Below are 15837 nucleotides of genomic sequence, written 5' to 3'. Positions count from 1 at the left end.
TTAAACCCAGGAGTTTGGCTGTCCGTTGAATTGGACCTTGTGAGGAAGAAGCCCAGGAAACATAGATATGACTGCCAGAATATTCCCCTGGTTTGACAATGAGAAACCTGAGCTACGGACAGCTTAAGTGACTTCTACCCACCACATAGCCCATCAGGAAAGCTCATTGTTTGGAGCCTCCAGGCCTTAGAGAACATGCTGTAAATGTCATTTAAACAATTATACCCTTTCACCCACTTGGTCCTTTTTGATTCCATTATTCCCACCACCTAATCTCAGACATAGCTAAATAAGTATGAGGACAGATTCAGGAATGAAATGATTTGCTTTATTGAGGGGAGGCTTTGCAGTGGATGCTCAGGATGACAGGCAATGTTGAGGTTTACATTCTACAGTGAGTGGGCCCTTCGTTGACAAGATGTCCATTTGGTTCCACAAAAGCTTCTAGGAGGCAACACCTTTTTTAATAGTCTGCCCTTTTTCCTGAAAAAAGACAGAAATATGTGACTGTGGCTCAGCCCATTCTTTGGGAATTTAGTTAGCACGAATTCTTATGTCCCTGTTACTGCAGTCATTCCACAGAAAACAGGGATCCCAGCAGCCAGACATTGGGGATTCAACGTTGATTCGGTATTCACTTTTGGTATGAGCATGTTCAGAAAGAGGAGGAAGGAAGGAGAATTTGGCAAAATCCAAGAACAAATGACACGTTTTTTTCTTCTTTTTTTCTATTTGTGGTGTTGTGCAATCACTACCATAAACTTAGATCATTTTCACCTACCTCCCCCTTACCTCTCTCCTTGAGACAGCATAAAATTGTATACAGGATGTATACATACATTCCTATTAAATACATTTTTACTTTAGTCATGTTGTGTAGAAGAGTTATAATGAATGGGAGAAACCAAATAACAAACCAAAATGTAACACACACACAAAATAATGATTGCAGTATTCTGCAACTGAATTTCATAGTTCTTTCTCTAGATGTGGAAGGCATTTTGCCTTAGAAGATAATTGGTCATTTTTTTAAAATCCTTGTATTGTTACAAAATTCCAAATCTACCGGAAAAACTGTAGCAAACTGTGGTCATTGCTTTGCACAAAATTCTCATGGTTCTGCTCCTTTCACTCAGCATCAGATCACATAAGTCTTTGCAGGTCTCTCTGAAGTCTTCCTGTTCATCATTTCTTATTGCACATTAGTATTCCATTATCTTCATATATCATAATTTATTCAGCCATTCCCCAATTGATGGGCACCTCTTGGACTTCCAGTTTCTGGCCATCACAAAGAGTGCTGCTGTAAATATTTTTGTACATGTGGGACCCTTTCCCATTTTTATGATCTCTTGGGGATATAGTCCTAGAAGTGTTATTGCTGGGTCAAAAGGTATGCATATTTTGTAGCCATTTGGACATAGTTCCAAAATGCTCTCCAGAATGGTTGGATCAACTCACAGCTCCACCACCAATGTATTGGTGTTCCAACTCTCCCACATCCTCTCCCAACATTTATCATCTTCCTGTTCTGTCATGTTTCCCAATCATATAGGTGTGGTGCGGCACCTCCGAGTTGTTTTCATTTGCATCTCTCTCTATTCGAAAGGGATTTACAGCATTTTTTCATATGATTATAGATATCCTTAATTTCTTCCTCTGAAAATTGCTTGTTCATATCCTTTGACCATTTGTCAATTAGGGAATGACTTGTATTTTTGTAAATTTGACTCAGTTTTCCATATATTCTTGAAATGAGGCATTTATCCCCGACATCAGCTGCAAAAATTCTTTGCCAATTATCTACATCTCTCCGAATTTTGGTTGCTTTGGGTTTGATTGTGCAAAAATTTTTCAGTTTAAGGTAATCAAAATTACCCATCTTGCACTTCATAAACTTTCTATCCCTTCTTTAGTTAAAAATTCATCCCTTCTCCTTAAATATGATAAATACCCGATTTCTTGCTCACCCCATCTGTCCACAGAATCAGCCTTAATATCTAGATTCTGTACCCATTTGGATTTTATTCTTCTGTATGATGTCAGGCATGGGTCTATGCCTGGTTTGTGCCATACTGTTACCCAGTTTTCCTAGCAATTTTTGTCAAACAGTGACTTCTTCTCCCAGAAGCTGGGTCCTTGGGTTCATCAAACAGCAAATTGCTGTTTTCATTGTCTACTCTGTTTTGAGTACCTAGCTCATTCCACTTCTCTACCCTTCTCTTTCTTACTAAGTACCAAGTGGTTTTCATAATTGCTGCTTTCAAATACAACTGGAGATCTGTTAGCGCTGGGCCACATTCCCTAGCATTTCTTGTCATGGATATCCTGGACCGTTTTTGCTTCCAGATCAATTTTGATAGCATTTTTCCAGCTCTGGAAAATAATTATCCCACACTTCAATTGATGTGGCACTAAATAAGTAAACCAATCGAGGGAAAATTGTCATTTTTATTATATTGGTTTGTCCTACCCACGAGAAAGTGATCCTTTGCCTCTTACTTAGATCTGACTTTATTTGTGAGAAAAGTGTCTTGCAGTTGTGTTCATGTACTTAACACCGTCTCAGAGAAGGAAATTGAACTAGCCATCAATGATCTCCCTAGGAAAAAATCTCCAGGGCTGGATTGATTAACCAGTGAATTCTATCAAACATTTAAAGAACAGTTAATTCCAACACTATATGGATTATTTGGGAAAATGGAGGAGGAAGGAGTCCTCCCAAATTCTTTTTTCGATACAAATATATTTCTGATACCAAAACCAGGAAGAGACAAAACAGAGAAAAAAAATTACAGACCAATTTCTCTAATGAATATAGATGCGAAAATTTTAAATAAGATTTTAGCAAAAAGAATACAGCAACTTATCACGACAATGGCACATTGTGATCAAGCAGGATTCACACCAGGAATGCAGGGCTGTTTCAATATTAGGAAAACTATTAGCCTTATCAATCATATCAACAAGAAAACTAATAGAAACCACAGGATTATCTCAATAGATGCAGAAAAAGCTTCTGACAAAATACAACACCCATTCCTACTAAACACATGGGAGAGCATGGGAATAAAGGGAATGTTCCACAAAACAATAAGCAGTTTCCATTTAAAGCCTTCAACAGGCGTTGTGTGCAATGGAGATAAGCTAGAAGCGTTTCCAATAAGATCAAGGGTGAAACAAGGTTGTCAATTATCACCATTATTATTCAATAAGGTACTAGAAATATTAGCTATAGCAATAAGAGAAGAAAAAGCATTTGAAAGAATTGGAATAGGCAAAGAAGAAACTAAGTTATCATTCTTTGCAGAGGATATCAAAATATACTTAGAACATCCCAGAGATTCAAGTAAAAAACTACTTGAAACAATAAGCAACTTTGGCAAACTAGCAGGTTACAAAATAAACCCACACAAATCTTCTGCATTTCTATAAAGTAGTAACAAAACCCAACAGGAAGACACAGAAAGAGAAATCCCATTTCAAGCTAGGGTAGACACTATAAACTACCTGGCAGTTTACCTGCCAAAACATACTCAGGGACTAAAGGACACAAATCTTTAAAACCCAGGAAAATTTTTTCCAAGTCTGGAATCATTCATATTAGGCTGATTATCAGAGTGGGAGAGAAGGGGATCCAGGCTCACTCCTGGTCCAGGGAAGGAAATACAGCTCAAGATCTCATCTAAAGAAAGGAACCATGCTCAGGGATCTTACCTCAGGAAAGAGAACTACTCTCAACTTTGGCTGTGACAAAGTGGCCAGGCTTAGCTTTCTAACCCACAGAAGAAATCTGGCTCAGATTGTGAATCCAAGAAAGTGAACTTGGTTTGGTTCTCAAGTCTAGCTAAGGAATGAAAGGACTGGTCTAAGAATCTAGGACATCTACTCTGTTATTCCTTACATCTGGTGCTGGGCTCAAAAATAGCACTTAAATAGGACCAAGTTATAACAGGATCAGCAGAAGATATTACTACAAACTCATTGACGAATTTAATTCTTTCTCACTTAGTTGTTTGACACATTCATTTTTATCTGTTACAGTCAGCATGAGATCGCTCAGAAAACTAACGCGGTCCAAGGTGACCTTTCTCACCATATCCATGCAAATGGCTGAAATACACAAAGGGAAAATATGACAGTTAGAGATGCTGCTTTGGCTTGTTATATAATCTTTCTTTGTTGCCTTTTGATCCATTCCCCATCCTTGATATAATTCCTGACTGAAGCCACTCCAGCACAGAGAGCAAAAGCTGAAGAAACTGGAGAGAATATGGAAGCTCATTTTTTTGTTTAGTCAGCCGGGAGAGGCAGGGGAATGGACTATATGACCTCTCATTAATTCTCTATACCTTATACTTGGAGTTCCTTGAAATAGAGTGATCTAGGGCATGAATACTCTGAGACCTATAATGAATGACCTGATAGGTTCCCTGCTGTCAGGGCCAGATGAGTGGGGAATGCAACCCTCCCCAGGAGGGATCAGGAAGGGCAAGGTGACTAGCCTTCACAATAGTAAATCACCAAGTTAGCTACCAGCAAAACAAGAAAGAAACATCTCATCACAAGAAAATGAGGTTCTGAGGTACTGGGCTTCAGGAGGCTGGGAGTGCTTTGGAACTTCCAGAGACCACAGGGATATTTGTGCCGTGCAAGGCTTCCCAGGCCTCCCCTAGGAGTGAGTCATGTGATGTTGCAATAAAGCCTTGCACACACACACCCCTTTCATCTGTCTCCAAGTCAACTCCTGACATCTGTCAGTGAAGTAATCCTTGAGACTCTCAGTTTCCTCAAAGCTTTCAGGCTAGATTGGAACCTCTCCATTTTTATTTGATGGAATTTGCTCATTTGAGTGTGTCTCCTCCACACATGAAACCCAGGCTGAAGTCATCCAAGTGACTTCTTATGGTATCAGTTCTGCAAACGTCTCTGCCTTGGACGTTTGAGGCCAGATAGGTCCTGCCAATGGGGGTTTGAGGCATTTGCCCGTATGCTACTTCAAGGTAGAAGAGGCTGCACAACACCAAAAGAAGTCCCAGTTTCTCCTCTACTAACTGGAGAGTTCTGCCATTTAACGATGTACAATTACAAAATTTCCTTAGAGTCATCTGAATCACCATCCAACGCGTATTGAAACTTAATCCCACTTACAGAAAAATGTTCTTCACTTTTTTTGTATCAGAAAACCACTAATTTGTCCCCAACTGCATACATCACTGCCTTCCTGGATGTTTCTTTTCTCTAATGGGATTCCAGGAAGGATTTCAAAAGATCCTGACTCAGGTAGCATTCTTTGTTGAGTACATAGGAATAACAAAGTATTCGAGGTTCCACAATTCTCTTAGGATAGTAGATTGAAGAATTGGAAGATACCTTAGAAAGTATCTAATCCAATCTTCAACATCTGACATAAGCAATTGGAAGCACAGGGAGCCTCAATGACTGGTAAGGTCAAATAGATATGTAAGCCAGGGCTAAGATTTGAACCCATGCTCTTGACTTGAGCATGCATTTCTGCCTTCCTGCTTTCCTTTCTTCCTTCCTTTTTCTTTCATTTAAAACTTGCCTCCAGAACACAGAACACAACATTGTGTCAAGTCAAGGAGGAAAGTGGGCAGTGTCACCTCCTATGAGAATTCTATCCTGCCTACTCTGGTCCAAGAGCACTGTCCCTAGTACTTACTCTATATTTCATTTCTACATCATTTTTAAATTTCATTGGTTTCACACCAAGAGAACAACAGTTTCTCAAGGGTGGGGACTGCTGTATCTTGTTTTTGTATCCCCAATGACTAGCACAAGGAATACAGTCTATGGGGACTTACGAAACTGACTTGAAGAGGTGGGCAAACTCTTTGCTCCAGTAGAGAAGTATCAATAATCAGTACCATGGACAGATCAAGGGGGCTAACTGTAAGGTATCTGAGGACAAGGACTGTTTGCATTCTGGCTCTCTGGTCCCAGTGCTTAGCACATCAGAGGTATTTTATAAATGTTTGTTGAATCAGTGAGTAAATACATCCAGAGAGCAGGTTTTAACCTTTACACGGTCATTATTAACTCTGTGACCAATGAGTAAATAATTTCCCTACTCAGACTCTTTATTCCACCTCTGAACCTTGAGTCAATACTCTCATTCCTGACCACAGTCTCCCAAAATACCTCACTGAGATCTCCAAGCAATCCCATGAATATAAATTTCATTTTGAAATAGAATATTCCCATCGAATACCGAAAGGTTGATTCTACGTATAGGAGAAGGATAGACTGCTTTGAGCATTGTATTTTTGCATCTGGAGTTGAACACAAAAGACTTCCTTAAAAATAATGGGGAAAAGCCTTTAAAAGTCATGCAGAAATACCACACACTTTTTCATACACGCTATTTTTAGTCCTCGAATGCACAGTTTACTTCTGCACAACATGAATGGATTTGGATGATAAGCCCTATGAGGCATTATCTGAAATACAGAAAAAGAAATACCATATAGGGAGCATTTGTTTTTGGATAGGTCCCAAATGGTTCTCTACTTAGCAATGATGCTGTCCTTATCTTTCGCATAATTCTCACATAAAAACATCTAAGTTGAGAAGGGAGAGGCTAGTGGAGCAATGATGCACGCTTCTGTGTGTGTGTGTGTGTGTGTGTGTGTGTGTGAGTGTGTGTGTGTGAGAGTACATGCACTTACTAACCTCCTACTATGTGCCAGATTCTGTGCTAAGCACTTCACAAATATCATCTCATCTTGTTTGATACTCACAATTACCCTGAGAATTTGGCATTTTGCACGTGAGGAACTGAGGCAAATAGAGGTGAAGTGACTGGTCCAAGGTCACATTGCTAGTCAGAATCTGAGGCTAGACATGAATTCAGACCTTCTTGACTCTAGCCTCAGACACTTACTATCTGGGTGTCCCTCCCTCAGTTTCCTTAAATGTAGTGTACAGAAAATAGAATCTACCTCCTAGGTTTGTTAAGAGGATTAAATGAGAAATTTATAACGTGCTTAGCTCATTGTACTGCACGTAGTAGGGGCTATATGAATGTTAGTTCTTCTCTTTCAGGTCTAATTGTGGCACCTTTGACCCTGTCCATAAGGATATATTTACTATTTAGGATTTTTGTGCCTGAGAGAGTGAATGCAAATGAATTGACATTGCTGCTGGGCAATTTATATTGACACACATTAGTAAAGGCCTGCTGGTCTGTCTTACAGCTACAAGACCTCTGAATATCTGAAATACTGGACAAAAAGTCCTGAATGAATAATATCATTTCATAGCAAGATTTCGAATCTGGACACTGGCTCAGAAAAGTCGAGAACTGCCCCACCCACCCCCAATTGATTACAATGTTTAAACATCTCACTTGACAGATCTGGGAATGCTGAGATAAGATAACACCCCACTTCCCCACAAATTACTGCCCTGGAGCCTCCCCAAAGTGAGGAAGACTGGTAGACAAGTCAAATAATGAAAGGGGAAAATGCAAAATAATATTTGAAGCCCCACTCCTCATAAATCAGCCCAGTGAAGACAGATAATTGCCTCGTTCTCTGACTCCACCCAACCTGAACAATCAGGTGAATGTCAATAATGTTTTTTAATAAATCCCACCTAGATATGTAAGTTGGTTTGGGCTGAGGTTTTCATCCGTTCCTTTCCTAATATGAATGGGGATGTCCCAAAGCATTATTCATTTAGAGAATAATTGTCTGCCACATGTAGGAATTTTAATGGGCAAGAGAAGATGACCAATCCGTTTTTTTTTAATGAAAATGACATATGAACTCAGTCGTCCTGGTGGCTCTCTATATGACTTATGCACCCATGCTCTAAGCTTTGAGCTGTTTGTTGGATGATAAACTGATAGCCTCATGTTTCCTATTTTAGTTCATCTATATCTTGGGAGAAGTAGATGGAAATCATGACCCTCTTCCTAAGGAGAGCTAAGCTGGTGCAAGATTACTCACTTTCACAGCAGGAGATGGCTGGGGTGATCCTCAGCAGAGCATCAAGGGAAGGTCTCCTGGTGGAGATGTTGGCCCGTGAGTTTAAAGAGGCTCAGAGTGCTTGGGGATTAGCAGAGTTCACAGGGATCTTTGTGTCCTTCAAGGCTGCCCACTCCCTCCCTAAAAGTCAATCAAGTGATATCATGGCAAATCTTGGCACACCTTCCATTTCTACCTGTGTCCCATATCCTCTCCTGGTGTCTCTCAATGAAACCCCTCCCCAGGGCCTCCAACCTGGAATGAAACCTCTCCCATGTTCCATAGCATCTCTTCACTGGCAGGGAAGGGCATATCCTCAGGGCATGGAGCCCTGGCAGCTAGAGCCCCAGCTCTGTGAGATCCAGTCCTTCCTCTTTCTTGCCAGTTGGTGGTTGTGGTGGGAAACTGGGTGCCTTGGACACCTTTTCAGAGTTTGGGTGCTTGGAGACAGAACTAAACCTGATGGGAAGTCCTAGGGTTAGAAGAAGAGCTGACTGCAGCTTCTAAGCACTTTACAAGGGACATTCACAAAGCCACTCTGGGAGACATCAACACCTGCTCCAGTTCCTCTCACTCTGACAGCACGTGATAGTTCCCTGACTATTTTGGGTATATTTCTCACTGATCCTTCCATCCACAGGGATCATGGAAATATCCTAACCTGGGTGGCTTTCTTTAAGGGGCACAGGAAGGTGGAGACCAAAATTCATATTGCCAGTAACTAGGAGATTCCACTGAGAGACCAGGTGGCATGATGGATAGAAGGCAAGCTTTGGATTCAGGGGAGATCTGGGTTTGGATGTCAACTCTAACAGCAGCTATGTGTCCTGGGAGTGTCATTTGACCTCACTGAGCCTAACGTTCCAGATAATGATACTTTTCACGGTCACTTCATGGGATTTGTGTGTCATTCCAAGGAGATAAGGGCTTTCTAAATCTTAAGGTAATGTATGAACACTAGCTAGTATTGTTATTGTTATTATTAACTTCCTGTGCCATGGGTAGCATCTTCACCCCCATTTTGTGAAAAGGGAGCCTGCAGGAACACAGCTAAGGGACTCAATCCCATTGTACAACCTTTCAGGTAAAGAGGCCCCAACTCCTAAATTTACAGAGTGAACTCGCATGCTTCCCAGTGGTTTGAGGATCGTCAACAAGAAAGATCAACATTTGTGGGAGAAAACAATTAACAAGCCCTTATTAATTATGTATTATGTACCAGGCACTGTGCTGGCTGTACAAAGACACAAAGGCATCACTATCCATCTTCAAGGAACTTCCATTGTCAGACAAACTAACACATTCATACATAGGCATATTCAAAATCGATCCATGAACCTAGCAGCTCCCTGGCGGTGGTGTGGAGGTGGGGAGGTGGGGGCAGGTGGGAAAGCTGAGTCCTAGGGAAACAAGGAAGTCTGAGAATACAGTCTCTAGTTTCTGATCTATATTCTGCCTTTGGTGACTGGGAGGGAAAGGGAGAAAGGAGTCCTTGGAGACTGGCACAGATGAAGCATTAGATTCAGGGTCTGAGAAGCTGATCTCACAGCCTTGTGACCCAAGCCAATGAACTCAACAAGCATTAACTTATTGTCTGTTACTTGCCAGATCCTACACAAGGTGCTGGGAATATGAAGACAAAAACAAATCAGCCCCTGCCCTCAAGGAACTTACATTCTACTTGGCAGTAACAACAGATACAAAGAAATTGTTCAGTCATATCACACTCTTCATGACCCTGTTTGGGGTTTTCCTGGCAAAGAGAGTAGCGTGGTTTGCCGTTTTCTTTTCCAGCTCATTTTACAGAGGAGGAAACTGAGGCAATCAGGATATAAATGCTAAATATAGTCTTCATTTTAATGCAAAAGTTTTACTTCAATGAAAAGAGAGAGAAAGAGAAAGACAGAGAAACATAGAGCGAGGGGAGAGAGACAGAGACAGAGAGACAGGGAGACAGAGCACACTACCAGTGTGGGAGTAACATCCTCTCTGGGGTGGTATCTAAGCTCTGCTTTGACGGAATATGAGGATTCTCTGAGCCACAGGTCAAGAGAGCATTCCCAGCACACAACATTACCTGTCTACAAAGGCCTGGAGGCAGGATATGGAATGTCTTGTAGATGGACCAGCTGGAAGGGAGCTTCTGTGAGGGGCAGCAAAGTGAGATCAGTCAGGAAAGGTCAGAAAGGTTGGAAAGATCCTGATGGTGAAGGACGCTGTATGGCAGAAAGAGAAATGTGTGCGGTGTCCTCGATGAAATAAAGTCACAAGGTTTTGGAGCTGGACACTGACATGGTCAGATGTGTGATTTACCAAAATCAATCAGACAGCAATCCTCCTTACACCATGAGCTTCTTGAGAGCAGAGATTGCTTCTTGGTTTAGTTTTGTTTCCCCTTCCAACCTCTGTGCTCATCTCAACAACTGGTAAGTAACAAGTACTTCCTAATGCTTGTTGAATGACACCTTTAGAAAAACCTAGTTGGAACCTGGATAAAGAAAAGGAAAGACTGGATGCAAGGAGATGCATTAGGAGGCAGCTGGATAATAATACATTTACTGAAACTTTCTGAGCCTCGGTTCCATAAAACAGGCATAATTCGGAATGGCACATTCCGAGACTTCCACTGATACAACTCACGTGGTAGAGGAGGCTGGGGAGAGTCATAATGATGTGTCATCAATGTGGCTTGGAGAGACTTGGGATCATGTGTAGTCATTCTATTCCTGGTTTCTTCCTGCAAACTACATGGTAGATGATGGCATCCTGAGCAACTTGGGGTTCCTTCAGAAGGTGCTACCAAACCAGAGCCTTGACCGTTCTTCTTGGCAGTTCTTCCTTGGTCCATCTCTGTCTCTTTCTCCCCCTGTCCCTGTCTCAATATTTCTCTTTTCTCTCCTTTGTTAGTAGCTAGTAAGAGATAATGTCATCAGGGGGAGGCCTTGGACCTTCTCTCCCTTTAAGGTTGACATGTGAGTCTATGAATACGGCCTTCATTCTCTGTCTGTCTTGGTGTTTGTTTGTTTTGTCTTTGAGTAGCAAGAGATTACTTTGAGGCACCAATCTTGTGGGTTTTGGAAGGCCAAAGAAATGAGCCTCTGGAAATCTTTGAGGAGACAAGTCTAGCTTCAAAGTCCTAAAGAGGAGTGAATGAGACCCATCTCAGAAGTACCTGAGACACTCACTCATGTGGCATCCACCTCATTCACCCACCTTCAATCATTTGACAAATGAGGCAGCCTAAAAAGGTTCTGTCCCTTGCCCACGTCCAGATATTAGCAAGGCCAATATTTGAACTCAGCTCTACTCACTCCCAAGCAAGTAGTTTTTTCCACTATGATATCCGGCCTCTCTGCCCCTACCTGTACCTCTGCAGTTTAGGTCTGTGTTCTGCCTTCCATCCTTCCCTTAGTGCTCACAATTCTTTACCCAGAATCTCAGTAATCTCCAGGTGGTGAGGACAAGGTTCTAAGTATCCAGACCTCAGGCCATTGCTCTCTCTTCCACGAAAGTAACGGGACACTGGATAAATCCTCAGGACCCAGCCCTCTCGCCTTGATTCTCTAGTTGGAGCCCAAAGGCAGGGAATCTCCATATTTTGTCCTTTTGGGGTCTTTCCCTAGAATGAGATCCCAGGTGATAGTGTAGTTCCTACATTGCCTCCATTCCACTACCTGAACCTTGAATGGAGCCAGAACATTTGACATTTTAGAAGCTCCGCCGTGACCCTCTCCTCCTCGGGGCCTTAGGCTGGATTGCAAGTTCTCTATGTCCATGGGCCCTACTCAATGGGGCGTATGTCCTCAGGGCATGAATACCTGGTTCAAGTCAGCTGGGACCTCAGGTCTCCCTCTCATAGAATGGTACTGTGAGTCTGGGATTTTTTTTTATAACCAAATTCCATTCTCACCCAGGGACAAGGTGGGACTCACAGAGGAGGGAGGAGAGTCATCCTGATCATCTGTGAACTATTTATCCTCAATGAGAGGTACAGAGCAGAGTAGACAGAGGGTCAGCCATATCCGAAAAGACCTGGATTCAAGTTCCCCTGCTTCCCCAAACTGATTGCATCACCCTAGACAAGCAATTTAACGTCTTAGAGCAAAAAGTAGCTCAATAAGTTGAGACAAGGTCATAACTTGCAGTGGTAGAGGGACTTCCTCACCTGGGGGTTGGCAGTACTAATACAATCCCAGATTCCTATTCCTATTCGTGGGCCATGGTGAATCTTTGACGTGTTTTCTGCATTTTCTGTAGGTTGTATCATTACTCTGAACATTGTTTCAAGAGCCATGGGGACCCCTTTATTGCCATTTATGAAGACCTAGATACTGCCTCTATTTGATCTCTGTTGTGAAATTTTACAAGGGAAACTCCTGAGTGAGGGAAATGAGTCAAAGAGATGCTGTTTTAGAGAACTAGTCCTCAAGATTGTTGCAGATCCATGGAAGCCCAGAGGAGAAATTGAGATAAAGATTTCCAGAAAAAATGGAGGAGAAAGAGAGTTGGTGGTAGGGAGAGCTAGCATCACTCCACACAGGTTGTCAGGCTAAGGTTGAATGTGACCAGGTTGCAGGCAATAGTCTAGTTTGGTAGAAATGTAGAGCATGTAAAGGGGAATGATGTGAAATATGGCTAGAAAAGTAGACCAGCGTGGAGTAATGGAGGGTCTTACATTCCCTGGAGACAAAAAGCAGCCAATGAAGATTTTTTGGCCTGAAGAGTGTTTTGGTCAGACTTGTGCCTTGGCAAGATTTTTTATTTATTCAAAGAGACAGAGAGGTTTGTTTGCCTCTGAGCCAAGCCTTCACATTTACGAGATTCCCAGGCTTCTTTGCTGAGGGGCGATCAGCTTCTTGGCACATGGCTTGCACCAGAGGTTTGTGGGTCGTGTGTGGGTGCCTCCCACTGATGCAGTCGAGGTGCTGGGGGTGTAGGAAAGGGGAAGAAAATAGCAACTGATGGGACTGACTTGGCAGCTTTAGAGGTAAATCTGGAGGAAGCTGTTTGTAGGGAAGGACTCACCAGCAACGAGTTAAACAGGCTGTGACCTTGTGATTTCTCTCCATGAACTTGGATATGGCCCAGATTTGTGCAGTTCAACTTCAGGAGTGTTGTCCCTAGGTAAGCAAGGCTCGCTGAGCACACACAGAGACTTAACAGTTCTCATGTTGTGCACTTCAAGAAATTCTTTCTGTACAAATCTGGAAGTGTCCTAATTAAAAATGATTCTAATCCATTTGCTGCAAATTTCCAAGCCTCCAAAACAAACAAGATGACTCCATTTTCTTTCCTCAGGAGTGTTGGGGCATTTCCTTAGGCCTAATTCCTAGAAGAAACGAGAGCTTAATCAGTTTTCTGTCTGTCTATTCATCTATCCATCCATCCATCTCTATCAACCCCCTTGCATCTATATATCTCTATCATCTATACATCCATTGAACTATTCCTCCATCTCTATCATCTCTTGCCTATCTAGCCAACTATCTTATCTATCCATCCATCCATCCACCTGTGTCTATCTATCATCATCTCACACAAGTCAGGATTCTCCTCCTCCATGTTTTTCTTTTTTTATATGAGACTTTTTTCCATATTGCATTTTAAACATTTATTGATATAGATTGTTTTGACATCCCTGACATTTCCCAATGTATCCCTTTCCCTTTCTTTTCCTTTTTTAGAGAGCTATCCCTTATGAAAAAGAAGAATAAAAACAAGAGTTCATACAACAAGACTGACGTAGGCAATAATCACCCCCAACGTCTCCCTCCTTTGTAAAGGACTGGAGCAGGTGCCTTCTCCTATCACTTCATTGGTGCCAAAGTTGGTCAGAATGGGGATCTGAAGGCAGGGACCTGGCACAACATGGAGTCAGTGGGAATGCACTGCTCATTGAGGTTAACTCTGAGAAAAAGTAGACAGATGGAGCAGGTCCAGCAAAACTACTCAGACACAAGGAGAGCTGGTGAGCTGGAGTTCTGAGGCATGGCTCTTCCCTCTTCCTCCAATTGCTTGCTGACCCAATCTCAGGGATGTACAAATCTGCAGTTCCTTCCTTTATTTATTTCTACAATTCAAACTTACACATTTTAAGAATAATGTTGATCAAGTGAGCAGATGACCCTGGGATGGGGTGGAGACTGGAGAGCAGAGTACGTGCCAGAGAGATGTTGAAGCCAACAGCAGCTGCCAAGCATCAGGAGTTCAGGAAACTCCAGGAAGTGAGAGGGAGGAATGGTGTAAGTATGTGTGCTCAGTTCCCTCCAGTGGGTACTCATGATACTGAAAGCTGGAAGGAGCATTATTCCATCATGTCAGAGCAGTTAGGCACCCCAGGACAGAGAATCCTGCAACTAGAAGGGTCATATGGACTCTTTCACAGATGAGGAAACTGAGTCATAGGGAAATAGAGCCAGGAAATGATATAGTCTACACTTCAACCCTGGCTGTCCTTGCTCTAAATCTAGTGACACTGTGTTCTAGGTCCAGATGCATGACTTCTATCCTTAGAGGGACTAGGATCCAGGAAGGATTAGTGCCATTCTTGAGTATGACTGACTTAGTACCAACAGACCCCGAGAGTCACAAACTCAGCAATGTATCCATTTATTGACCATGAGGAATGGGAGAGATGTCCTCTATGAATGGAGGAAAGTCAACGTCGAAAAATTTTTTAAATCAAGGGAAGCAAATGTATATCTTGAAACTCTAGGTCAGTGAAGGTGACTTTGGTTTCCTGGGACAATTCTTGAATAGATAATCCTAGAGGTACTTTGGGGACATTGAATCAAGATTGTTCAAGAACCAGCATGGTGCTCTCTGGAACCTCCTGCACAGGATACATCTGATTAAATTTTTGTGGATCAAAAGTCACTTTTCTCATCTTCAAAACAGGAATAATAATAACCCACAACTTGTGAATGGCTATGAGGAAAGTATGAGATAGTATTTGTAAAGTGTTTTGCACAAATATTAAAGTAGAATGTAAAGGTTAGCTTTTCATTAAACAGCAGGTTTTCTGAAAAGGATCCGAGATCCTTGGTGGTTTTCCATTGATTGTGAAATGATGATGGATTAATTATCATTATAATTACAGCCAAGATTGACATGACACTGAACGGTTTGCATGACATCTTCCCTCGGTGATCCTCCTGAGATGCAGGCTTTGGGGTAGGAGCTTTCATTAACCCTGTTTTACAGAAGAGGAAGGTGAGGTTCTGACCTATCAATGATTGCTTGAGACAGCATTTGAAGTCAGGTCTTCATGACTTCTGGTGCTGCGCTCTCAAGGATTGGTCAAAAGCAGTCACCAGGTCACACAAGAGGAACACTCTAATCCCAGAATTTTATAGGCAAGAAAACTGAGACCCCAGGCAAATGAGTGACTTGCTGAAGGTCATGCAGCTGGTGAAATCCAGGTCATCTTACCCCAAACCTATTTCTCCTTTCACTCCATCCTGTATCTTTCTTTACCACCCTATTGACATCAGGGTTCATCACAATACTTGGTATGTAGTATGTGCTTATTAAAAGTTGGTCAACTGACTGACTGACACCCCTGGCATTCATGATATGTCTAGACAGGCAAACATGTTAGAAGGAAAAAAAAGATAAAAAACACTGTTGGGGGATGGAGGCAAGGTGGCAGAGTAGAAAAACACACATACTCTAGCTCTTCCTGTACAGCCCATAAAATACCTGTCAAGAATGACTCAACGAATTCTAGAGCAGCAGAAACCACAGAACGATGGAGTCGAGGAGACTTCCAGCCCAGGGTGACCTGCAAGGCCTATGGGAAAGTTCTGTCTCACCAGAATCAGAGCAGAGCACAGCCCAGTCTTGG

At 42.2% G+C, this 15837-nt stretch overlaps 1 protein-coding gene across 4 annotated transcripts in view; it reads right to left on the bottom strand.

Moving 5' to 3' along the window:
* The window catches only part of LOC140522101 (inner centromere protein-like), a 576743-nt gene that overhangs the window by 412624 nt on the left and 148282 nt on the right, over positions 1–15837 (bottom strand). The gene's annotated exons all lie outside the window — the stretch shown is intronic.

The sequence above is a fragment of the Notamacropus eugenii genome, chromosome 2 (genome assembly GCF_028372415.1).
Source record: "Notamacropus eugenii isolate mMacEug1 chromosome 2, mMacEug1.pri_v2, whole genome shotgun sequence".
NCBI lineage: Eukaryota > Metazoa > Chordata > Mammalia > Diprotodontia > Macropodidae > Notamacropus > Notamacropus eugenii.
The sequence above is the reverse complement of the archived record's forward strand: the minus strand, read 5'-3'. Positions and strand labels throughout refer to the sequence as shown.